The sequence below is a fragment of the Eptatretus burgeri genome, chromosome 14, assembly GCF_056783735.1.
Source record: "Eptatretus burgeri isolate ZD-2024b chromosome 14, Ebu_testis_v1, whole genome shotgun sequence".
In the NCBI taxonomy this organism is placed as follows: Eukaryota; Metazoa; Chordata; class Myxini; order Myxiniformes; family Myxinidae; genus Eptatretus; species Eptatretus burgeri.
In genome coordinates this window covers 3,218,474-3,243,994 of record NC_140974.1, presented here as the reverse complement: position 1 = coordinate 3,243,994, position 25,521 = coordinate 3,218,474, and the positions used below count along the sequence as shown (strand labels likewise).

General features: G+C 42.5%; 1 long non-coding RNA gene across 2 annotated transcripts in view; it reads left to right on the top strand.

Annotated features, from left to right (window-relative positions):
- LOC147012569 (uncharacterized) overlaps nt 1-25,521 on the top strand; it is a 174,888-nt gene that overhangs the window by 44,969 nt on the left and 104,398 nt on the right. The window contains exons 3-4 of one of the 2 annotated variants that reach the window (XR_015051410.1): nt 11,932-12,104; nt 17,700-17,774. This is a non-coding gene — a long non-coding RNA (uncharacterized LOC147012569). Of the gene's footprint in view, nt 1-11,931; nt 12,105-17,696; nt 17,775-25,521 lie in introns of both variants that reach the window. The other variant, XR_015051409.1, reaches the window with a different exon arrangement.

Sequence of the window (25,521 nt, the reverse complement as noted above, 5' to 3'; positions counted from 1 at the left end):
TTTTCGTTGCACGATTTTAACAAAACTTGATACTGCACACCACAGGAGAATGGTGAGTAAGGTGGCACTAAAATTTTTGCGCTATCGTGTACCGTTTTGGCTGTATTTCGGGAACATACATACATACATATATACAGTATGTAAATACAAGATGAGAGTTTTCGTAATATATAGATAGATATCACTGGTGGGGCAGATGGGGAGATGTAAAGAAGGATTTATTATGAGGAATGAACAAACACTGACATCACATTCACTTTTTCTGAGACCCTCTTACAGACATCACAATCAATACACATGTATCCAATCACCTATCTATAACTTCACTACCAAGCAGCAGCCCTGCAAATATCCCTGCACCCCTCTATCTCCAATTATTGTCAGTTCCCATCGTCCAGTGTTAATGTATCCACTGTTTCTGCTGCCACTCTTTCCTGGGAGACCCTTCCATGCATTAACATTAACTATTCTCTGAGTGAAAGAACCCTGCCTTACTATGATCCCAACTCTCCTCTTATTTACACTAATGATTGGTACCCTGTGTCATCTCTCCTCTTATTTACACTAATGATTGGTACCCTGTGTCATCTCTCCTCTTATTTACACTAATAATTGGTACCCTGGTCCTATCACTGTTCATTCTGATGAAAAAATATTCTGAATATATTTTCTCTCTCCCCTTCATTATCTAAAACATCTCTATCATATCTCCTCGTAACCACCTCCTTTCTAGTGTATAATGCCCTGTCTCATTCAGCTGCTCCTCATAGCTGAGTCTAGTTAGGCCCAGAATCAATCCAGTAACCCTACGCCGAACCCTCTCCATGGCATCTATGTCCTTCCGGAACTGTGGTGACCAAAACTACACACAATATTCTAGATATGGCCCTCACTAAATTCCTGTACAATGTTAACACCACCTCTTTTGATTTATAATTGATCCCCCTACTTATACAGCCAAAAACCCAATTTGCTTTACCTATAGCGGCCTCCTTACCTCCAGTATCTATTACCTCCCCCAGATCCTTCTCCTGTATGACATATTCCAAAATTACCCCTTACATCCTGTAATCTCTCCTTTCATTATTCTTTCCCATCCCCAACACCTTACACCTGTTCAGGTTAAACTCCATCTGCCAGTCTTTTTCCCAATCTATACAAGTATCAATACTTTTCCTGTATCTGATCACCACCCCCTCTGCAATCCACCTCATCTCCAAGCTTTGTGTCATCTGCAAATTTGGAAATCTGACTCTTCATCCAAATCATCGATGGAAATTATTAGTCATAATTAATCTTGGTACTGATACCTGAGATACCTTAGCACTCAGGGATGCAGATTATCTAATCTTAGCTTTCCTAGTTGTTTTATAATAAATTCTACTCCATCCTGGAACTCCTCTAAAAGGACTTCCTCTCCTATTTCGATTAGTTGAGTCATTGGTGATTCTCCTGAATGTTCGTGTGTAAATATTGAAGCAAAGTAACTCTTTAAACAGCCTGCCATCTCCCTTTCATCACTAACCAATCTCCCTGAGCATCGATAACTAATCTCCCTCAATGATCACACACTGGTGTTAACTTGCCCGTTCCCCCTGATGTACCCTACTTTTTAAAAGCCTCGCTATTATGTTTAATATTATTGGCCATATTCAATATTGTAAGGCGCCCCTCCACGAGCGGTTATCAGATTTTCACAAACAGGTTACTCTTGACGACATTGAGTCTCGAGATGTCCTGTTGAGATGGTTGTCTCTGTTGAGATGGTTGTCCCTGTTGAGATGGTTGTCCCTGTGTCCCACAAGGCAATGTTTAACAGCCGACCGTGTATGTTGGTCTACATCAATGACCTCTCCGCTTCCTTGGTAAATCCCCTGTACAATTTTACAGAAAAGTCCACACTGGAAAGAAAAGTACGTCACACTTTTGAGGCATGCTGCAGCGTCAGCAAGTCTGCAAAAAATGATTTATTCTGGAAAATGTTTGACAACTCTGACTTGTATATTAAAACTCAGGAGAACAAAGTGATTGATTACATGCACGGAGGCACGCAAGCGGGAAAACAACACACATCCAGGTTACACTCTTAACAAATGGATGTACTGTACTGTGTGTACTGTGTGTATGAACAATGATCATGTAAAATAAAAAATATATATTATTTAACAATCACAGTTCAATTTAAATGAATCTTTGGATTTCGTGATTAAGATAAAATACTTTATTGATAAAAAAAAATTAAATTCCATGAAATTATAAATAAAATACACTATTTTAGAGAAGGGGAGCAAAATAACGCTGTGTGTGTGTGTGTGTGTGCATGTGTTTGTGTGTGTGTGTGTGTGTGTACATGTGTTTGTGTGTTGTGTGTGTGTACATGTGTTTGTGTGTTGCGTGTGTGTGTGTACATGTATTTGTGTGTGTGCATGTGTTTGTGTGTGTGTGTGTGTACATGTGTGTGTGTACGTGTGTGTGTGTACGTGTGTGTGTGTGTGTGTGTGTGTGTGTGTGTGTGTGTGTGTGTGTGTGTGTGTGTGTGTGTGTGTGTGTGTTGGGTGTTCGCTAGACTACAGTTTTTCTCAGGTTTTCCGTCTGTCTGTAAGTCTGTCTGTTTGTTTGTATGTAATGGACAGCTCTGGAGGCCAGAGGAGTCAACCAATTTTGATGAAACTTGACTGGTAGGTTCATACCAGGATCTAGTTCTATACTTTTGAGCACCGTTGCTATGGACGTTGCCTAGCAACGGGACTTTTAAATTTTTGAAAAAATCCGAAAAAAATATTTTTCGAAAATCAAAAATCGGCTTCCAGGCTTTTATGCGCACTATAATAATCCTCTTTGTCAAAAAATTTCAGCCCGATCCGTCAAAAACTGTATGACTAGTATGCAATTATATAGCGACCACCCATGTAGCCTACCGGCGTGTGTGTGTGTGTGTGTGTGTGTGTGTGTGTGTGTGTGTGTGTGTGTGTGTGTGTGTGTGTATGTGTGTGTGTTTTATGTGTATGTGTGTGTGTGTGTGTGTGTGTGTGTGTGTGTGTGTGTGTGTGTGTGTGTGTGTGTGTGTGTGTGTGTGTGTGTGTGTTGGATTGGTTCATGTGGATTGTATATATGTCGATTCTAATTTGTAAAATTTCCCTGATGTCTTTATCCAGTCAGATTATCAAACACTGATCTTGTCTCGTCTGTATTTTCCTTTGTTTATATCTTTGCATGCACTAACTGGAAAATAATTAAATACAAGTTGTCGGAAATCCCATTCCTTGCTTGCTGCCAGATGCAGAAACACTCAGAAGGTCTCAATGGGAAATTATTTGCAGTTCAATACTGGAGGCGTCACTCAATATCGTTGATTATTTGTTGTGGAATATAATTTCCGCATCTTATCCACAGGTTGTTGAGATAGATGTGTTGGCAGCACTCCTCCTTACTTGAGACATTGCAATGATCTCAAAATCATAAGGTAGATGGGGTCTGTCTTCGGACCAGCTGTTTGACAGGAAAGCCCAAATGCTATACCGCATCTGACACTCTGTGATCTGAGACACGAGTTCGAATACACAAGTAAGATTTTATCAAACATTTTCCAGAATGAATCATCCCTGTTCTGAAGGAATGCTAATGTATGCCTCTCTTTGCCCTGTGTCCATCCAGTAGTTGTGAAAGTTAATTATATATTATAAATTGTGACTTGGAATGCAAAAGAGGAACTGATTGTAAATAAGTGTGCAGTCGTTAAATTAGTTTATTCCCATTAGTGTACCGGCATATTTGATCCAGTGTGCACATCCATGTTGTGTGTTTGAACTTACGTAAAGTAAATTGATATACACAATTACAAAGGCGATGTCGTTCTACTAATCAGTGTGATTGGTTCACCGTGATGTAAGCACCGACGGTCCTTTGGATCACCATGGCTACTGTGCATCATTCTCTCAGGAACATCTTTTGGGCTCCTTAAGCCATGTGGGAATCAATTTGCGACGATGCTAATGCTTTGATAGTGGAAAGAACCAAATTTATTAATTATGAAATGGAATGGTGGAACAGTGAACACACACCCAATGAAACATACAAAATCAACCATTGCCCGTTGTAAGGTTATTCGTGGAATCATGGGATTGTCAAAAAAAAAACGCGTTCTTTACTCTTCATTTTTTGAGAAAACCGAGTTAAATGCGACACTGGCAAAAATATTGCGTCAATGCCAAACGGAAAGGTGTGTCTGGATGTAATATTTATTCTTTAGAAACATTCGAAACTAATTGGAATGAAATGATTAGGCAGAGGCTTTTAAGTCATATCAAAAGTCTTGTGGAAATCGATGCAATCGAGGAGCCTGTTTGAGAAAGGACCCGCTTCTAAAACTTGCGCAAAGTCTCCCTGATCGACCTGCATGCTGAAAAGGAGACGAAAAAGTCCAATCGAGTTGAAACATATTTGTAGATTGAAAAAGCACAGAATTGAAGGAATTGCTTATCACCAACTTTTTGAAGAAATATAAGTGCAAGCTCGTGTACATAGTGGTGCTATGTTTTGCCGAGCATCTATTTGAATTCCTTTAATTAATTGGCAATGTGATGAAAGGAAAACCATGGGGATGCTCTGATGCAGTTAAGCGTAATCTTCAAAAAATAAATTCCTGTTTTCATAATCAAAAAGCACGTGCAATTAATAAATGGAGCCATAATTGAAAGAAAAGGAGTTGCCATTGTGTGCTCAGGATGGAGAACATGTTGAAAACCCTTGGTGAAAAACGACTTGCTTGATGAATTATAAACGTGCAAAAAAACAACTTATTCAAAAAATAATTCAATCAGGGTAACGTGTCACCCCTTGATAACATTTCTTGTCCGTTTATTGGAGGACTCAGGGCAGCCAGGGCTCTTCCAGGAGGAACTTCAATGGTCGTGGAAGCAAGACACGAATGAATGAAAGATACAAAAACAAACGTGAAACCGAAAAGGATATCAGAGAGAGAGAGAGAGAGAGAGAGAGAGAGAGAGAGAGAGAGAGAGAGAGAGAGAGAGAGAGAGAGAGAGAGAGAGAGAGAGAGAGAGAGAGAGAGAGAGAGAGAGAGAGAGAGAGAGAGAGAGAGAGAGAGAGAGAGAGAGAGAGAGAGAGAGAGAGAGAGAGAGAGAGAGAGAGAGAGAGAGAGAGAGAGAGAGAGAGAGAGAGAGAGAGAGAGAGAGAGAGAGAGAGAGAGAGAGAGAGAGAGAGAGAGAGAGAGAGAGAGAGAGAGAGAGAGAAAACTCGCACGTCCAGGTAGTTCTTCAATCAAAGTCTCAGGAGTACTTGTTGCTACTTTCAGTGTTCAATTATAAAGAGATGGTGAAAGGAGAATGGACGACCATAACATATGCAGCCATAAAGATGCTTCAGAGAAGATCTTTGGGCACTTTTATGATTTTTAAAATTTCTTTTTGATCTCGTGAATCGTACTTTAAATGGCATAGCCAATATAACACAGGGCTGGTTTCAAATAGGGATGTATTTAAGGGATCCACGTTACCCTGCTCAATGACAGAGATTAGGACAAAGCAAACTCACTGGAAGATAAACCGGAAGAGATGCAAAAACACAAGACTCGTTCATGCATGAATGGACACTATTAATAAAGAAGACAGGCAGAGACAGATGAAATGAACAACATTATAAAAGGAACTGTGAACACCAATGGACAGCTTTATGCCGACATAATAACAGACAAAAGAACGGAGAAAAATGAATCTGAACAGTGGAGAGAATGAAAGGATTGTGATGAATAAGTTATCAAAAGGTCGTGCTGCCCGCGGGAAATCTGAAGATTGTAATTGTACTAAATTAACAATCTGGCTAAATCCCACACCCTTAGGCTTAAACAGAAGTGCATACATTATTTCATGACATACACAATTGGGCCATTTCCCTAATTCTCCTGCGTACATCCTGCTGCTGAGTACATCATCATCCTTTGTAATGTTGTTGCTGTGTCCATCTCTCCTGTGTATACATCACCCTGCTCTGTACATCATCCTTCTTTGTATATCATGCTTGCATCACCTAGTGTGCATATTAAACTAATGAAAAAAGGCAACTGCCATGAAAGAGGAAGGAAATGAAAGGAAAATTGGGATTTTGGTGTTTATTTATTAATTTCACAGCAATGAAGTGGTTTAATTAATGTCCATAACACATTATTCAGCATTATTTGTGTCGCACAAACATACAATGTCATATGTAATATATAGAAATAAATAAATAATAATGATAATATATATATATATATATATATATATATATATATATATATATATATATATACACATTTATATATACTAGCGCAGGCCCGTAGGGGCATGCCAGCATGTGCAGCTTCGTGCCTGCAGTATCAGGTCCCCAGCATCAATTGTGACGTCATATCAAACGAAGAAGAATTGTGACGCCCCCCCCTCTCTCCCTCCCCTCTCTCCCCCCTCTCTCACCCTTCTCTCTCCCCCCCCCCCTCTCTCCCTTCTCCTCTCTCCCCCATCCTCTCTCGCCCCTCTCTCTGTAAATGTATTCACAAATGTCTAACAAGCACAACAATAATAATAAATAGTAAGGCACATACTCAGGTCCCCAGTGTCAATTGTGACGTCATACCAAACAAGAAGAAAAAGAATTGTGACGTCAATCGTGCCAAAAAAAAAAAATTAAATAAATTCATTGTGACGTCATTCGTGATGTCATAGCAATGTGTCCCGTCATTGGTTCACAGATACATGGCCGTAACTTGGGAACTGCTCTTCCGATCGATATCAAACCTTGAAAAGGCACATCCGCGGGTCCCCGGCAATATTCCTGGCAAGTTTCAATCCGATCGGACCGGTGGTCGTCCGGTTATTAATAATTTGGGAAAAAATTGGCATGATAAGGTGAGAAGGTGGAACACCTTCAGCTGCCATATATACACCTTTTCAACACTGAAAAAGCAGTAAAATGGCCGTAACTTGGGAACCGCTCGTCCGATCGATATCAAACCTCAAAAAGGCACATCCACGGGTCCCCGGCAATATTCCTGGCAAGTTTCAATGAAATCGGACTGGCGGTCATCGAGAAACGGCGGTCGCAGACAAACAGACACACAGAGATTGCTGGAATTGTAGATAGATACTAGATGACCCGTGAACCCGTTGGGTTCCCGTTGTGACAGCGGTTGATGAAAAAAATCATTTCAAAAAGAAAAAAATAAAAGAAGATAGCTCCAGCGAACTATACCACTGAGGTTGTTTTCATTGATCAAATAATCCCGAAGAGTACTTGACTGAATCGGGAATTGATTTTTAAATAATTTTTTCGTTGCCCGATTTTAACGAAACTTGATACTGCATATTGCAGGAGAATGGTGAGTAAGGTGGCCCTAAAATATTTGCGCTATCGTGTACAGTTTTGGCTGTATTTTGGGAATATACATACATACATACATACATACATACATACATACACACATATATACAAGATGAAGGTTTTAGATGTATATATATATATGTATATATATATATATATATATATATATATATATATATATATATATATATATATATATATGTATATATATGTATATATATGTATATATATGTATATATATGTATATATATGTATATGTATATATATGTATATGTATATATATATATATATATATATATATATATATATATATATATATATATACACGTACTAGCTGGAGTACCCGGCATTGCCCATGGGAAAAAGTAGGAATAAGAAAGGCATAAACTGTAGTGCTTAATATATATATATATATATATATATATATATATATATATATATATATATATATATATATATATATATATATATATATATATATATATATATATCACATTTAATTTAAACACATTTCACATTTCTTTGTCGTTGTCAGCGTTCGTCATCAGTGCTCCAGTGCCTCGGGGTAGACCACATTGCGTGTCTGACTGTTGGATGCCAGGATGCTGAGCTTCACTGCGCTGCCGGTCCGAGAGGCAGCCACATACAGCTGGCCGTGGAAGAAGCACGGGACTGTGAGGTCGACACCGGTTGCTTTGTACGTCTGACCTTGAGCCTTGTTGATCGTCATCGCAAAGCATGGCTTGCAGTGAAACTGGAGTCTGCGAAACTGGAAGGGCAGTTCGGAGTCAGATGGAATGAGCTGGATCCTCGGCAGAAGGACGACTTCTCCTTTGTATGGTCTATAGGAGATAGTGACCTCAATGACATTGGCATGCAGGCGGATTATGATGCAGCGTGTGCCATTGGTGGTCTTGGGTGGCTCCATGTTTCACAGGACAATGATGGGCACGCCGAGTTTCAGCTTGAAGAGGTGTGGTGGCATTCCTGACAGCTCGAGAGAATTGAGCAGCTCAACAGGGTAACTGACTGCCTCCTCGTCGCATATGGCACTGTCCACAGACTTGTAGATCCTCTCATCTCTGAGGAACTCTCCCATGAGCCAGTTGTTGAGCTGGTTGACATTGGTGTTCAGTGGAGAGAGAATTACACGCTCAGCCAGCCACTCAGACCTGACTCCATTTGTGGTCAAGCAAGGGTAGACTTCAGCCTTGAGCTCCTCCAATGTGGAGACGACCCTGCCCAGTCCAGGAGGAATTGCGATCGTGTCTGGTTCAGCCGCAAATGGGGTCTGCCCGTTGTCAATTTCCAGGAGCAGCTTGGAGAAGTTGGTGGCCCCTTCATTGCCAGACAGGTGAGCTCGCATGTTGGTGGTCAGGTGCTTGACAGTCACATGGCGCCACAGGTGGGACGTCTTCAGGCTGCCATTGACAATGTTGGAGCTGGTGCCTCTCTTGACCACTGGAAGGATCTGCCGGAAGTCTCCGCAGGGCAGTGTGGGGATGCCTCCCATGGGTTGCTGGACTCCTGTGATGTCCTGCAGTGTGTGGTCTACAGCTTCGTAGGCTGACTTGTGAGTCATCGGGGTCTCATCCACAATGATGCAGCAGCATCCATGATGACTTTGGCCAATGCTGTTCCACACTTGATGCTGCATGTTGGCTGCTCTTAGAGGTGTATGTCGAGTGGGATCTTGAAGGTGCTGTGCAGCGTTCGTCCTCCCTGGAGCAGTGTTGCGGCAATTCCACTGGACACAGTAGCAAGAGCAATCTTTCCTCCTGAGCTAATCTTTTTCAGTATCGTGTTGATGACGAAGCTCTTGCCTATGCCTCCTGGTGCATCTAGGAAGATAATGTTTCTGCTCCTGTTTCCGTCAATGATGCTACCTTGCTGCACCAGTTCAAGGACTCCATTTTAAACCTGATGCTGGTCATCTGTCAGGTGCTGTTGGAGGTCATCAGCCTGGACAGCCAACTACTTTTGGTTGTTGTCCACTTCCCTGAAGTACGAGAGAGAGAGAGAGAGAGAGAGAGAGAGAGAGAGAGAGAGAGAGAGAGAGAGAGACAGAGAGAGAGAGAGAGAGAGAGAGAGAGAGAGAGAGAGAGAGAGAGAGAGAGAGAGAGAGAGAGAGAGAGAGAGAGAGAGAGAGAGAGAGAGAGAGAGAGAGAGAGAGAGAGAGAGCCTATCTTCTGTGCCCCCTCTCTGGTGTAGGTAGGTCATACGAACTGAGATGACGGCCACCCATCATGATCACCTTTTTCCTCGAGGGAGCAAAGTGTAAGGTTATAGACCTCGTTGTAGTCAGCATCAGGATTGCCAACATTGTGATGGTGCGAGAACAGGTAGCCTTCAGAGAGGAGGTCACGGAACTGATCCCAGAGTGTTCATGGATTGCTCGGGAAACAGGTGGTGAGGATGACTGCCATGAGACTCCTGAGGTTTGGTGCTGACTGGTTGATGCCTACCTCCTTCATAGCAAGGTGGAGGTGCTGGTCATTTTCCAGGAGTCCGCTTGCGAGACAGGCTTCACAGAAGGACAATTCCTGGCCATCCACGGTTCTCAGAGTGGTGAAGGAGGAGGGGCCACAGACTTCAGTCAGGATAAGTCAAATGTAGTAACAGTCACGCTGCCTCGGACTGATGCTGTGGATGCTGCCAATTGCCAGAGCCTTCCAGATTGCATGTGGACCTTCGACCACCTCTTCTCGCTTATGGTGGGCCCACTTCTTGCACAACTTGTCCCACATGTAGTACTCGGGCACCTTGTGGTTTTTGAGCATCTTGGTAAAATCGTCATGACTGCAGAGGTCGAAGAAGGCAGTCAGCTTAGTGGCTGGCGGTGGTCGCTGTGCCCTCTCGACGGCATTGTCCACATTGAAGTAGACTTGCTGGCCATTCTCAAGGTGGACAGCTAGGCCAATGACTGGAGAGAGATGCTCGGAAATTGGGTGCTCCAGGATCCTCCAGATTGCCTCGATGCTGCCAACGTAGCGTGCATTCTGGAACTGAGCTACCTCATCCACTTGAAGTGCTTGCTGAGGGGACCTTCACCTGAGAGAAGTTCCTTCAGCAAGGGAGGACGGGCAGGCGAGGGCTCAAGGATGATCTTGCCATCGCTGCAGCACACACCCTTGGTCTCTCCCTTGAACTTGTAAGCAGAGCAGTGGGTGCAGACTTGGTCCATTCGGCCGATGTCTGCATGAGTTGTTGGCTCAGCCGGGTCATACGTGAATGCCACCCTGTTGGCATTGTTGTGCTCTTGTGCCCGGGCCAGTGCTCGTGTTTCTGCAGCGCGGTGACACATCGCCTCAAGTCTTGCATCACACTCTTCCTCAGTCTCATTTGCTCGCCGCCATTGGTGCCGATGAACCTGTTCATTGAGCCTGGCTGATCGCTCCTCTTCAGTCTCATTTTGTCGCTGCTGCTGTTGCCGCTGTGCCTGTTCATTGAGCCTGGCATCTTGCTCCTCTTCAGTCTCCTGTTGTCTCTTAGTGTGTTTTCGCTTAGCTGCAGCTGCCTTGGGACCAATGGAGCTCTTCCTTTTTCAGGGAATCTAAAATCAGAAAGTCAAATTTTGATCAGAAACTTTGTAAACGTTCACTGGTCCGTCCATCCACTGGTCTGTCTTTGTCTTATTTTGATCGGGTTATGAATAAAAAAGTTACGACGCAGAAAATCAATCAATTGCGGCAGAAAAATTGAAACGGCCAAAAAAAAATCGATCATTTTTTTCCGGTTTTTTAAACATCTAAGGTGTGCTATCTTACCTGTGAGACGTGCCATTCTGAATATACCTTTAGTTTTGCTCTGGAATGCGTAGTTCTCAAGCTAGAAGAGGACAAACAAACATACATAACACACACACACACACACACACACACACACACACACACACACACACACACACACACACACACACACACACACACACACACACACACACACACACACACACACACACACACACACACACACACACATACATACATACATACATACATACATACATACATATATATATATATATATATATATATATATATATATATATATATATATATATATATGTATGTATGTATGTATCTTGAAAGTAACCGGGCGTAGTGGCGTGCGCCTGTATCTGGCTACTTGGAGGGTTGGCTTGGAGGATCGCTTGAGGACGGGAGCTCTGTGCTGGGCCACGCTATGAGAGAGTGTAGGGCAGCTCGGAATCATGGCGAAACCCAATCCCTATCCCTGTGTCGTAAGAGGCGACCAGGGTTGCGTCAGGAAGGGCATCCGGCGTAAAACCTATGCCAAAGCAGTGGATCATAACGGATGATCCTCTGTGGCGACCCCTAACGGGAGCTGCCGAAAGAAGAACAACATATAGCTTGAAAGTAGGATGAGCTGTGAATGCAGTCACCATTCATGTTGGTGTGCTGGAATATACATTTTATATTAGTTTACAAAAAGACTGGTCATTGCAGTTCTCTGTTTGATGAAAATTGAAAAAGACAGCATGGTCAGTTGAAAATGGAATCCATTGCTACCTTTCGTGATCCTGAAATGTTTCGAGTGCAGGTTGAAATCCTGAGCAGCGACGTGAACGAGTTGCCAGGGACTTGAGTGGGTCGAACAGAAGAGTTGGCCACATGGTCAAGAGTCTGGGTTTCCAGAAAGCATGGTGGCCTAGTCGTCAGTGGCCTGCTTCCTGCTATTCATCATCTGGTCCCCAAGCTTGAAGCCAAATTCAGGTGGGAGGCTGGAAGTGGCAGTGATCATTTATCACTATATATATATATATATATATATATATATATATATATATATATATATATATATATATATATATATATATCTCTCTCTCTCTCTCTCTCTCTCTCTCTCTCTCTCTCTCTCTCTCTCTCTCTCTCTCTCTCTCTCTCTCTCTCTCTCTCTCTCTCTCTCTCTCTCTCTCTCTCTCTGTCTCTGTCTCTGTCTCTGTCTCTGTCTCTGTCTCTGTCTCTGTCTCTGTCTCTGTCTCAAATACTCACTCCACACGCACTCATCGCCAATCTGTAGCACAAGCTACAAATACTTTACACATGTCCATGTTCATTCATGAGTACATTTTGATCGTCATTCAAAGAACGAGAGTGAAGACCAAGCCTTTCATTCTAATAATAACATGTAGAAAATTTCAAACAGGTGAGCACAGCAATGCGTGTTGATGAGTGATTTGATTAACGGATGACAGTGAATGAAAAGAGAGTGAGGTCATTCCAAAAGTGAGTTGTTGATGTACCGTACTAAATGTACAGAGAAAATGGAAATCCTTGCAGGTGTCATGGTGGATGAGACTACGAGATTAAACAACTTCTCTCCACCAATAACCTCGTATTAAACTGATAAAGAAGAATAAACACACTTTGGTGAAGGCAGATGATGACAATTTCAGGTTCATGTCAAATGAATATGGAACATAAAACTTCCTTCACTTCACTGCGAGATGCAAGGAGAACATTATGTATAAACTGTACCTTCTTCAGGTTCGACCTTCACCGGTGCTTCGAGTTCAGGAATGAAAATATGATGACAAATGGTCGGTAGGTACTCGAACCAAGAGAACATGAAACATATTCAGCGAATGCAGAAACAAAAGGAGCCATTTCTGTCTGTCTGTCTGTTTCTCTATTTGTCTGTCTGTCTGTCTCTTTGTCGTGCTATAGCTTGATAATGGATTCATGGATTCCAATGAAACCAACACCGCTGGATTCAGGGAACTCCCAGGAAGGTTTGTGATGCAAAAAATGAAAGGAATGTTTGTGTTTGTGTACATGTGGTGAAACTACAAATGGCAACTTGTGACTTGCTGTCTCTGTCTCTGTCTCTGTCTCTGTCTCTGTCTCTCTCTCTCTCTCTCTCTCTCTCTCTCTCTCTCTCTCTCTCTCTCTCTCTCTCTCTCTCTCTCTCTCTCTCTCTCTCTCTCTCTCTCTCTCTCTCTCTCTCTCTCTCTCTCTCTCTCTCTCTCTCTCTCTCTCTCTCTCTCTCTCTCTCTCTCTCTCTCTCTCTCTCTCTCTCTCTCTCTCTCTCTCTCTCTCTCTCTCTCTCTGTCTCTCTGTCTCTCTGTCTCTCTGTCTCTCTGTCTCTCTGTCTCTCTGTCTCTCTGTCTCTCTGTCTCTCTGTCTCTCTCTCTCCAGTTCTGTGCTCTGCCTGAAACACATGCATCATCCCAAACACACTGGAAGAGGGGCTTTGTTGTCCCTCTCTGGAAAGGGAAGGGTGATCGCTGAGGAGCGACGCTGCTCTCAGTGCTGAGCAAGGTCTTTGCTTGGATAATTCTTGATAGGGTTCACCACCATCTTCTTGAGCACCAGCGTCCAGAGCAGTCAGGCTTTACACCAAAGAGGTCAACGATTGACCGTATCCTTGCTCTTCGGGTCCTCACCGAACACAGGCGAGAGTTTCGGCAGGGGCTGCTTGCAACCAATGTTGATCTCTGTAATGCATTTGATTCAGTGAATCGGGATGCCCTCTGGAGGATTCTTGGTCTTTGTGGGGTGCCACCAAAACTAATCAATCTGATGTCTGAACTATACTCTGGTACTGAGAGTGCTGTGAGATGTGGTGGTACCATCTCTCATACATTTCCAGTTGTTACTGGAGTTAATCAGGGGTGTGTACTGGCCTCCACACTTTTCAGCACTTGTATGGACTGGATTCTGGGGAGGATGTTGGAGAGATCAGGCTGTGCTGCATCGTTTGGGAATGTCAAGATCTCTGACCTTGATTTCACAGATGATGTAGTCATCTTTGCAGAGACTCTAGATATCCTTTTTGGGACCCTTGAGGTGCTGAATAAGGAATCAGAGCCACTGGGATTATGGGTTTCCTGGGTCAAAACTAAGATCCAGGCTTTCAATGACATCTTGGATGCTGCTGTCCTGTCTGTACTTGTTTGTGGCGAGGATGTTGAGGTCACGGAGAGATTCACTTACCTTGGCAGTGATATTCATGTCTCTTCTGGCTGCGAGCCAGAAGTCAATACACATATGGGTCAGGCCTGTGGAGTCATGGATTCACTGGATAATGGGGTGTGGCACTGCCGGTACCTGTTCGGGAAGACGAAAGTCCGAGTCTTCCGGTCCTTGGTGCTTCCAGTCTTGCTCTTTGGATGTGAGACTTGGACTCTGACCAAGGATCTGAGATGGGGACTTAATTCCTTTGGTACCAGGTCTCTTCGGAGAATCCTTGGCTATCACTGGTCGGACTTTGTGTCCAACGAGTGGTTGCTGATAGACTCAAATGAGATTTGTTACCTGCATAGTCCATGAGCATCAGCTGCGGCTGTAAGGACATGTGGCTATTTTTCCTAACGCTGATCCTGCTCACCAGATCCTCTCAGTGAGGGAGTCTCACGAGTGGAGGAGGCCAATGGGCCGACCATGTGCCTCGTGGTTGCAGCAGTTGATCAGCATCTCAAGGAGATGGGGATAGGCCAAGCATCTATCTGGGGGATGGCCAGACTGAGGTCCCTGGAGTACCAGCGGAAAGTGGATGCAGTGACGTGCTGCTCCGGTGCATGCTCCCATACCTGACCTGACCTGACCGACTCATGCTAGGACCAAGGTGACACCCGGCATAATGTTCATTGGAATAACAGCACACTTTGTGATGGAATTCCATACCTGTGAAACACCTCTCTGACAGTTTGTAGTTGGATCAGGAATCGAATCCAGATTAGACAGTTCAAGGGAAAGTGCTGGAAGTGGCCATGCACCATCCTCTCAGACCCATTCAATGAATGGCTGCAATGCAGCAAATGTCGCAGACATTCTTGAGAGCGTGTAGGTGGAGCCGCCATAGTCACATAATCACAAACACCTGGGATTGTTCGACAAATGCATCATGTGATCTTTATGCGATATATCATGGCACAATCGGTGTAAGATGTCGCAAGGCTGTTTACGTCACCAAACCAATCACACTCTTGATCTTGGGACTTCTGCGAAGACTATGTAGCCCCCTCCCCCAGATTAAACACAGATCCGACCTGACATGACATATCGATTGCTGTTCAAAACACGAGAGGTAATGATAATGGAAATCAAACGCAAAGTGAGATAATTACATGAATTGATACAAGAAACATGCATGTGCAGTTCAGTCATGTATGTGTATGTACATATATTAATTGTTCCTTCTATCTTATCATGTTTGTTCATTCAAGCCAGCATTTGTATAAAAGCTTAATCCACTTCTTTAAAATGGTTCACATTAGACTCTTCATGCTGCCATTTGTAGCACTCCAATGTCCATGTTCAGACTTGTGACAAGGTAAGACCTTTCTGATGATGCAACGTAGTTGACCCGAACAGCTTGGACCAACGTAGTCATTGACCTTTCGAGACAGAAATACCTTGCACACCTCAATCCAGACCCAAACTCCCCCACACTATCGTGTCTCGACTGTACATAGTCTGAGATTAGAGTATTATCGCCATTTATTTCCGATCATAGTGATCCAGGTATCCCATGTCGGTATTCACCTTGTGGAATATACTGAGAAGTTTCGTAAACATCGGCTTCGGCCCAAAGTTGGCTTTTCCCATTGGTCCAACCAGTGTGGCCATTGTTGAACTCACGTTAGTCCAAAGCTAGCTGTGCCAACTGGCAACCATAATTGTCTCTTCAACGAGTAAAAAGTTGCTCTTCCATTCAATTGACAATCGCCAGGTACTGAAATTGTTTTAGTTTGATATATTGCCCAAAAGATGAGAGACCGATGATGGTAGTTTGGATGCAGAGGTCCAGAGGAGGATACGGGTGGCTGCATGTGGATGGAGGAAAGTGGAACTACTCATGGCGGACAGGAAAATATCAAGGAAATGGAAAGTTCTGGGGTCTTGCATAACGCCGTCCTACCTTTACGGTTTGGAGATGGTGACACTGACGTAGAAGCAACAACAGGGGCTGCCGGTCTGCAAAAACAACTGGGTCAAAAGGATAGCGGGAGTGAAGAGGGTGGATATAAGATGGATGAAGTGATGGAAGAGATAGATATGAGGATCAGCTTGACAGAGAGATTGGTAAAAAGTTGGCTGAGGTGGGCTGGGTACCTGATGTGGATGGAGGAAGAGAGAATGGCAAAGAAAACAGATAGGTAGAGGGAGCAAGGTAGAAGGAAAAGAGGTAGACCACAGTTGAGATGGAAGGATTGTGTGAGGATGGATGTAAGTAAGACGGGGGTGGTGTAAGAGCATTTCCTGGGAATAGATGGCAGTGGAGGGGTATTGTGTTAAAGGTGGGGAATAGCAGCTTGGTACTCCATGCACGAAACTTTCCAACCATCCTTTTTATCCACAATATTTCTATCACTTGGAAAATCGTACTAAACGACTCAACTCTCTGGCAATCGTTATTATCAATGAATGTATCTATTGTTTTGATACATAAGTCTCTCAAGGCCACATGGAAGACAATAACAGGAGGAAATTACAAGGGCACTCTGTAGAGCACGTACCTCTGCCACGTAATGCCTGATCCACGAGAACATATTTGGTCCAATACATTTTTGAAATGTCATGCTATTTAATCGTTTTTGGCCATGTCATTCAATGGTAAAGAATCACTTGAAAAAATTCGAGTAGTTGGATCCGGATCCGGAATCGGATCTTCACCAAAATTGAATCAATTGGGCCTTGTCACACACGCAACCCTATCCACCAAGTTTCGGTGAAGATTCACGAAAAAAAAATCTCTCAATGGTGAAGAATCACGAAAAAACATTCTAGTAGTCGCATCCGGATTTTCACCGAAATCTAGTCAGTTCGTCCTTGTCACACACCCAACCTGTCCACAAAATTTCATCCGGATCCATCTGCAACTTTTTGAGATATCCTGCATAGACAGACAGACAGACAGACAGACAGAAAGGGGTGAAAACATAACCTCCTTCACCTTCGGTGGCAGAGGTAACAATGGCTAGAAGACTCTTATTCGATAAATAACTATTGTTGACCTTACCCCGAATTGGTGTTCAAATCCACGAATGACTTTTCCCTTTGTTGTCAAGCTAATTTGCTTAAGGATGTTGTTTTTTTTAAAATGCAGAGGATGCAAGAAAGGTCAGCCAAGGTCGCTTCAGGGAATGTACAGTTATATTTGGGGAACAATTCGACCACAGAATGGAAAAGTGATCGATTATTATGAACAAATAAACGGGGGAAGTATGTCATCGCATTTTCCCTGGTGGAAAAAGATATGGAAGAAGAAAATTAAAGAATTCATAAAAACGTGAACAAATGATGTTTTATCCTGGGGACAATACAGTGAGGATTGTCTGCAGCATTGTTTGTCATCCACAGCAGCAGCTTATTTGGCACACTGTGACCTACCTTCGAGATTGGGGTCGTGGATTCTTTGTGGAGAACAGCAAGCTCAAGGTAAGTGCGATGTGGAACAGGTGCGGTGCTCAAGTTGGGCCTTTAATTTCAATAGTACCCTCTAAATCCCGTACGTTTTCACCAACAACATGGAAGAAAACATTGCTGATGGCACCGCCAAAACAATTTGAGCTGTTTCACGGTAATCAACGTCGGTTTGTTCGAAGAAGCAAAGAAGAATGATGCAGAAAGTGACGTACAACAGGTGAAAAGAATAAGCTTCAGTGCTGCACTCACATCGCTCTCTGCAGAAATTTAAAATCGATGAGACATTGACTTGAGGAGAGTGCGGGTTGTGATCCATAAAGAACATGGCTAATTTGCCCAAGCTTTGTGTTTCAGAAGGATAATGATTTCAGTTTACGGTTCTCACGATGAAGCCTGCATACCTGGATGGGTTGGGAAAGAGGGTAATAACCCTCGAACCTGAGACTGGGTCCAGTCTGGAACCTGGATATGATCGTTTGAGGATGGTTGGGTCTGTATTTGGTGGATAAAGTCACCTATAACACCATGTTATTAATCATCATTAAGGTATGCATTGTAAGGTACAGTACTTGGATAATTATAAGTTATGGATGAACAATAACAAGCTAATGCCTAGCAGTAAGGAGCACATGCTGTGCTCTATTTAAGAGGCCAATAAACACAAACTGAATTCCAAAGTAGCCGTCTAAGTGATTCCGTGACAGTTTAGCTCATCATTTCAAATGGCTTCCACCAAATCGATATATTTCACCATCTTGTCCACATGAACTTTCACTTTTGGTCAAGACATGTTTCTTTCTTTATTGGATGCTGGGAGTTTGATTCCAGTGGCTGTGGAGTCGACAACCTGCACTTCACAAGCACCCCTCAACTTGCATTGAGAGAGGGGTTTGGCCTGCAGCGGACTGAGGCCTGGGAAATAGGCCGGTTTAGGGTGGCCGCGGTGTGCGGAGGGAGTTGACATCGAAATAATTTCAATGTAACTTTAAACGAAAATCTCCATCGTTACATTTAGATCTCTTTAATTGAACAAAACGTTTTCTTTCAATGTTTTCAGCTGTAACGATTATTGTACATTTTATCTCCCCAAATGCCACAACACAATTGAATCTGCTCACACTCTAAATTTCAACCCCATGAGATGTATCTCATTTTGATTACTTGATTTGGAACGATTAGTTTGCACAAGGCAGAGACAAAACATATCAATTGCATGTTCTCCTTGTCTTACAATTAATATCTTCACAGGCTCCAGTGTTCCTCAAGACTTTCAAATGTTCCAAAAACAAAGCCATCCAGAGCTTTCTTCCTTTAGAAAATATGTACACACACACACACACACACACACACACACACACACACACACACACACACACACACACACACACACACACACACACACACACACACACACACACACAACTTTAGTAACTTGATCGACTTTCTGACTATCTGGATCATCATCTGGGCTCCATTCTTCAGGAAGGTTTCGACCCATTCAGCGCAAAACCTCTCAAAATGGTGGCTTCACAATTCCCGCTGTGTGTCCACATCAGTTGCTTAACGACCTCACCTGTGACCAGATGGTCATTCAACCCTGCAATGCAATATCAATTTCAAATTTACAATACAGATTTACCTCGAGATGTTTACCTTCCTTGCAATAGGCTTTCCTGTATTATCCTACACGAGCAGAGTGCACACCCTACGGACGATCTTGTTGCAAGCATGCAACACGATTTTCTGACACATACCTTGATTTGGGTGCTGTATAGGCAACTGTCAGCTGCCTCAATCACTCCTGAAAATAAAAAAATAACCTGGGTTTCGTGCATGAAGCAAAAACATCCCTACTGCTGATGATTCAAAACATCTCACTGCACTGGAAAACGGGACAAGACTAATGTACTGTGACCGGTGGGGACTTGTAATACCCACTCCCATCTGGAGCTGTTACGTGATACACATTTACATCGAGAATATCCGTCCTCCCCCTCCCTCCCAAGTCCACCAGCAAAGATAAAAACACCCCGATACATGAATTGGGGTCGTGCTGATCATATGTAGCAAGTCTGGATGAAATCAGCTCAGAACTGTAGGAGAAGTGACATGACAAACAAACAAAAGATGTCGTGCAGAGAATGGTACTTGCAAAACACCACAAACAAACGTAACCATGAAAATAATTGTTGGTCCAATTAAATAACCAAATATGCAAATCCTGTTCAAATTTCAAGTCAATCGGATGAAAATTGACGATTTTCAGAAATCAGACCTATCTTGACCTTTTGGCCGATATTAACCTCAAAAATAATTGGTGATTGAATTCAGTGATCTGAAATACAAATCTTCCTCCAAATTAAAGTCAATAGGATGACAATTGAGAATTTTATAAATTTCATGTAAGATGTTGAGCTTTTGGCATATGTTCACCGAAAAAATAATTGATGATTGAATTAAATGACCAAATTTCAAGTCAATCAAATGGAATTGAAGCATTTTCGAAAATACACCAAACTTGTTGACCTTATGGCCGATGTTGACCTCAAAAATAATTGGTGGTTGAATTCAGTGACCTTAACTGCAAAACCTCGTCAAATTTCTCATCAATAAGATGAAAATTCAGGATTTTAGAAATTTCACCTTATTTTTGTTTGTTTGTTTGTTTGTTTTTTTGTATACCATGTCGAGGCTCGTGTAAGAGCGAACACACACAACATAGAACAAGCCGGTAGACGGACATGGGTAGTTGATCAAGTCGAATTTAGTCGTTTTTCAGCCGTAACTAGCCAACAAAAGCGTCCATAGCAACGGTTCTTTCTCACACATAACTATGACATACCATGAACCCACCATACCAGTTTCATGTATATCTGACTCATCGTCTCTGAGATATAACGAACTTCATTTTTTTTTATTGTTTTCGACCAGGGTTCATTCAAAGTCCATCTTCTCCGACAGTTTTCATAGGATCCGGCTGGAAATTTTTTGACAATATGGCTGAATGTACTGCCCACAGTCGCTCGTGGCCCGATTTTTGATTTTCGAAAAAAAAAATTGAGATTTTTTTTGAAAATTTCTAAGGTCCGTTGCTTGGCAACAGATGGGTCCATGGCAACGGTTCTCATTTGCACACAACTAGGTCATGGTATGAACCTACCAACCAAGTTTCATCAAAATCGCCATTGTATTAACGGAACACTGGACCGAACAGACATACATACAGACAGACAAACATATCGACGGAAATACTGATAATAAGGGTAGACTAGATCGACTACCCAACAAGGTAGGAGACAAGAGGGGCAGGAGAGGTAAGCACAAAATAGTGGGGAAAATAGGATATCTGTGGAAGGGAGAGGGATGGGGTGGAGTACATGGGATAAACAAGATGGTACTACAGGGACTTTCAGAAAGGAAAACAGGGAATTTGAAGGTGAGTTTGGGGTGGATTAAAGGGGGTAGAAAAGATCAAGATTTTGGATGGGGGAAGATATGAGATGGTGATGAACAGCTGTTTTGAAAACCTGGAGGGAAGAATGGGATTTAAGAGAGTGTGGGAGTTTGTTCCAGAGGTGGGGAAAAAGAGGAATGAAAGACTGAAGGTGAGCAGTAATTCTTGATTTTGACAGTTTCGCCAGAATGGGGTTTTTGTTGGACCTTGAGCGCGCTGAGGAAATATAGGGGGAGGGACAGAGCAGTGGGGGGGGGAGAGGGGAACAAGGCTGGAGAGAAGTTGGTAAAAGACAGAAAGACCACTGACCTGCCTCCAGTGAGAGAGTGAGAGACCCAAAGACCAAAAGTGAGAGACAGGAGATACCAATGATCCTAAACCTTGGTTTCCACAGCGTGAAGTTGAGCTAGGTGTGAGGCAGGAGCCCCACCCCAGAAGGGGGAGAGCAGTACTTCTTCAGACTGCAGATGAAAGCTTTGTAAGTGGTTTTAAGTTCAGGTGTGCCCAGGGAGGACTTTGCATGACGTTGGATGCCCAGTAGGCGACTGGCGTTGGAGGCCAGCGTGGAGATGTGGCTTTCCCAGGAAAGATCATGGCAGATAGTGAGGCCTAAAAGCTTGAATTTAAGGACTTCTTCAAGGAGATTGTTGAAAAAGTATATGGGGGGGGGGTTCCAAATGGTCCTTTGAGAGAGACATTGTGAGAGTGTGAGATTTGTCCGGATTGAAAGACATGTTCCACGTGTTGGACCAGTTTGTGATTTTATCCAGATCTCCAGAGTGAAGAGGGTGCTGCTTGCCGATCTGAGGGATAACAGATGGTATGACAGAGGGTGAAGTCATCAGCAAAGAGATAAAGAGTATTTTTCAGTCAGAGAGATCTTTGATGAAAACTTGAAAAGAACATGGCACAGAACGCTGCCTTGAGGAGCTCCAGACAGGATAGAAAGAAGAGATGAGAGAATTCCATGAACAGCCATGCATTGACTGCAACAGGAGAGGAACTCCATGAGCCATGAGCGGAGATTGCCTTGGATACCATAGGAAGAGAGTTTGGTGAGCAGGGCAGGGTGCCAGACCGTATTAAAGGCTGACGATATGTTGAGGGAGATGGCTCTGATCTCATGTCCGGCATTGAGGATCTCCACCCATTGTTGGGGGAGCAGAAGCAGCATATCCAGGGTAGAATGATCTGGTCTAAATCCAAACTGATGATCGGAAATCAAGTCATTGGAGAAAAGGAAGAATTTGATGTCAGAAGTGATGATGGATTCCATAACCTTGCTGATGAATGGGAGAAGGCTGATTTGTCTGTCATTGCAGGGATCTGTTTTTGCACCTTTTTATACAAAGCTGTGATGTTTGCTGATTTCTAAGCAGATGGCAGATGACCTTGAGCAAATGAGAGGGTGAATAGAACAGAGAGAGGGTGAGAAAAAGCAGCAGAACAGATTTTTAGGACACGTGAGCTGATGCCATCTGGACCGGTTGCAGAATCTGAGTTGAGGTTTGACAGCAAGCTCTCCACCTTGTCAGGAGAAAAGGACATAGAGTTCAGGAACAGTTGGGCGAGACTGGGTAATGTGGGTACAGAAAGCGATGGGTTTGGGACACAAGATTTAGATGCAAATACGGAGTTTAGGCATTCAGCCTTTTCATGTGCAGTGGCAGCTGTGCGGACATTTGAGGTAAGGGAGGGGGGTGGAGGGGGAACATCCAGCAGAAAGAGACTTATCTAGATGCCACCAGGATTTGGAGGAGGGAGACAGGTTTGAGAGTTCAGATTTGAGATGAGAAAGCTGTTGTTTCCTGGCTCTCCTGATGGTAGACGTACACTTGTTCCGAGCTTTGTGGAAGGAACTGAGATTACCCCCAGTTGGATTTGCCTTCCATGGGGCGAAGGCAAGTTGTTTCAGGACAACTGCCTCACCACAAGCTTAAGTAAACCATGGGTGGCTGAAATCTTGCCTCACGTGTATGTTCACTGTAACCGTTTAACCCCTCTTTGTATAAACCAAAATTGTTACTTGCACATCTCTCCTGTCGTTTTGGTTTTCTGACCTTCATCTTTTGGCCCTACTGGACCCTTAAAATCTCGAACAAAAATATTCATTCACTTTCTTCTCTCACAAGCCAAGTTCGCCAAATATAAGACTAGAAAGTCAAGATTAAAAAATGATTGCTACAGTACAGGTTGCCTTGGCGATGTTTAAAACTGTTTGTCTTTCCAGAATGAAACTGGAATTTGTTTGTTGCTCTGAGTTACTTTTCGAGAAACAGTGGTGTATAAACAATGCCTGTTGTTAGATATCCGAGGGTCAGCTAATATTTACCTGCTAATCGACTCCTACATACCCTTTGTTTGTTTAAATATGTTTTGTTTGCTTGTTATGAAAAACCGATCACAACTGTTATGCTGACAACTTTTGTAACATTGGTGTGACACTTTTTTATACTTTTGCAGTCAAAGAATATAAAAGTCATCTCTCCATCTCTCTGTTATAAATTTCAACTTGATCAGACACATGATCTGGCAGCCAGAATTATTTAATTTTGTTGATCTTTGTTTTTTAAAATTATTTTTAAGAAGGTTCACTTGCCTTCTCCTGGATGGGTTTGAGGGTAGAGAAGTAGCAGCTGAAACACGAATCCTATCCAGGTTCCTCCTGATAACTTCATCTTTACATTTTGCTTGTTTGGGTTCCTTCTCATTACTCCAATACAAGACTGTACCTATTTGGTCTTCCATTTGATTTGAATAGAATTGATAATAATCCAATTCGAAATTCAATTGAATAATAATAATAATAAAGAAATATCATGGGTCAGGGTCAGGTCAGGGTCAAAGCAGGGTTGCATCAAAATGGGACTTCGTGGTACCCGGTCATCACTGGCAGCAGCTATAAAGTAGCAGTTCTAATTATGTCTCTTATTAATTACATAATACACCAGTACACAAACACCACAAAAACAAGTCCTGGTGAGCGTCCGCAATCTCTGATTGCTCTTTTTCTTGTTTGAAGTGTTTTTTTCTTTGCCGCTCCCACCGTATATTTCTTTCCGTTGTGGTGACACTGGTGATGAACAAATCAACAAAGAAAAACCTTTTTGGGATCTTCAGTCAAAGGTCTTGTAGATTAGGGTTTTGTGACCATTTATTGACGTGGACGGTACGTGGTGTTCGTGTGTGCGGTACATTGAAGTTTGTGAAGTGCAGAATGCTAGCACCTGGTAAACATATTCTGTACCTCATAAAACCTGGTATAACCAGTCTGAGAAGATAAGAGCTTTCGGAAAGGTGTATCTTGTGCTTTTTATGAAGTTGAACTCTTACCAAATGAACCAGAAACTTTATGCACAAACCAATCAGGATCATGATTATTTATTTATTTATTTATTTATTTATTTATTTTTTACCTTGTTTAGGTCATGTACCGAAGGCCACGTACCCTGAGCTCTTAGACTATTCTCCCTTTCCTTCCTTTTCTATCAATGCAGTTCTCTTAGTTAAGGCTTGGCCTCGATGAGTCTGTGACTGAAGCCTTCAACAAAATAAAAAAAAATTAAAAGTAATGTTGTGCATTCACCAAGTTGATTTTAAAAAGTCCTTGTGAAGGCAAGTCCAGACTGAAAACAGTTTTACAACCTTTTTTCAGAACATGTTTTGCATTACCTTAACAATGGCACAGGTAATATACTAATTGTGTTTCAAGGGAATGGCTTTTAAAAATTTAAATATAAATAGGAAAGCTTTTCATTTTCCCGTGCAGGATGGACGATGAACTATTTGTCTCTTAAATTATGTCATACTATCTCTATTTTATGAATTTGCATTATTTCTTTTCAAATCATTGTTTTATTTTATAAAGCATATCTTTTTCATCATGTTCTTTTTGTGGAGAAAGGAAGATGGAAATTGGATTCCAAACTGCTTCATAATTTCAAGAGCAAGTAATATAGTGAGAGACAAACTTTAATTGTGGAATCGACTGCTTTACAATTGTGATTCTATTATGCAATGGAAGAACATGAATAAAGCTCATTATGAAATACCTTTCCTTTCAACAGCACATTTAAAAGTGCGGAAGAACGCGTAAAACCTTTCAAAAAATTCCTTAAAATTTATAATCTTTAGGATTGAATATCAAATTGCAATGTATCAAGAAGTCAGTCGATCAAGAAGTCGGTAGACGTCTTATGCAGGGATGGCCCAGACACGTCATTGGCTCAATACAAAATAAATCCGAAAAAAAGTCGACTTAGACTGAACTTATAAACCTATAAATTACCTTCCAGTCATCTGCGG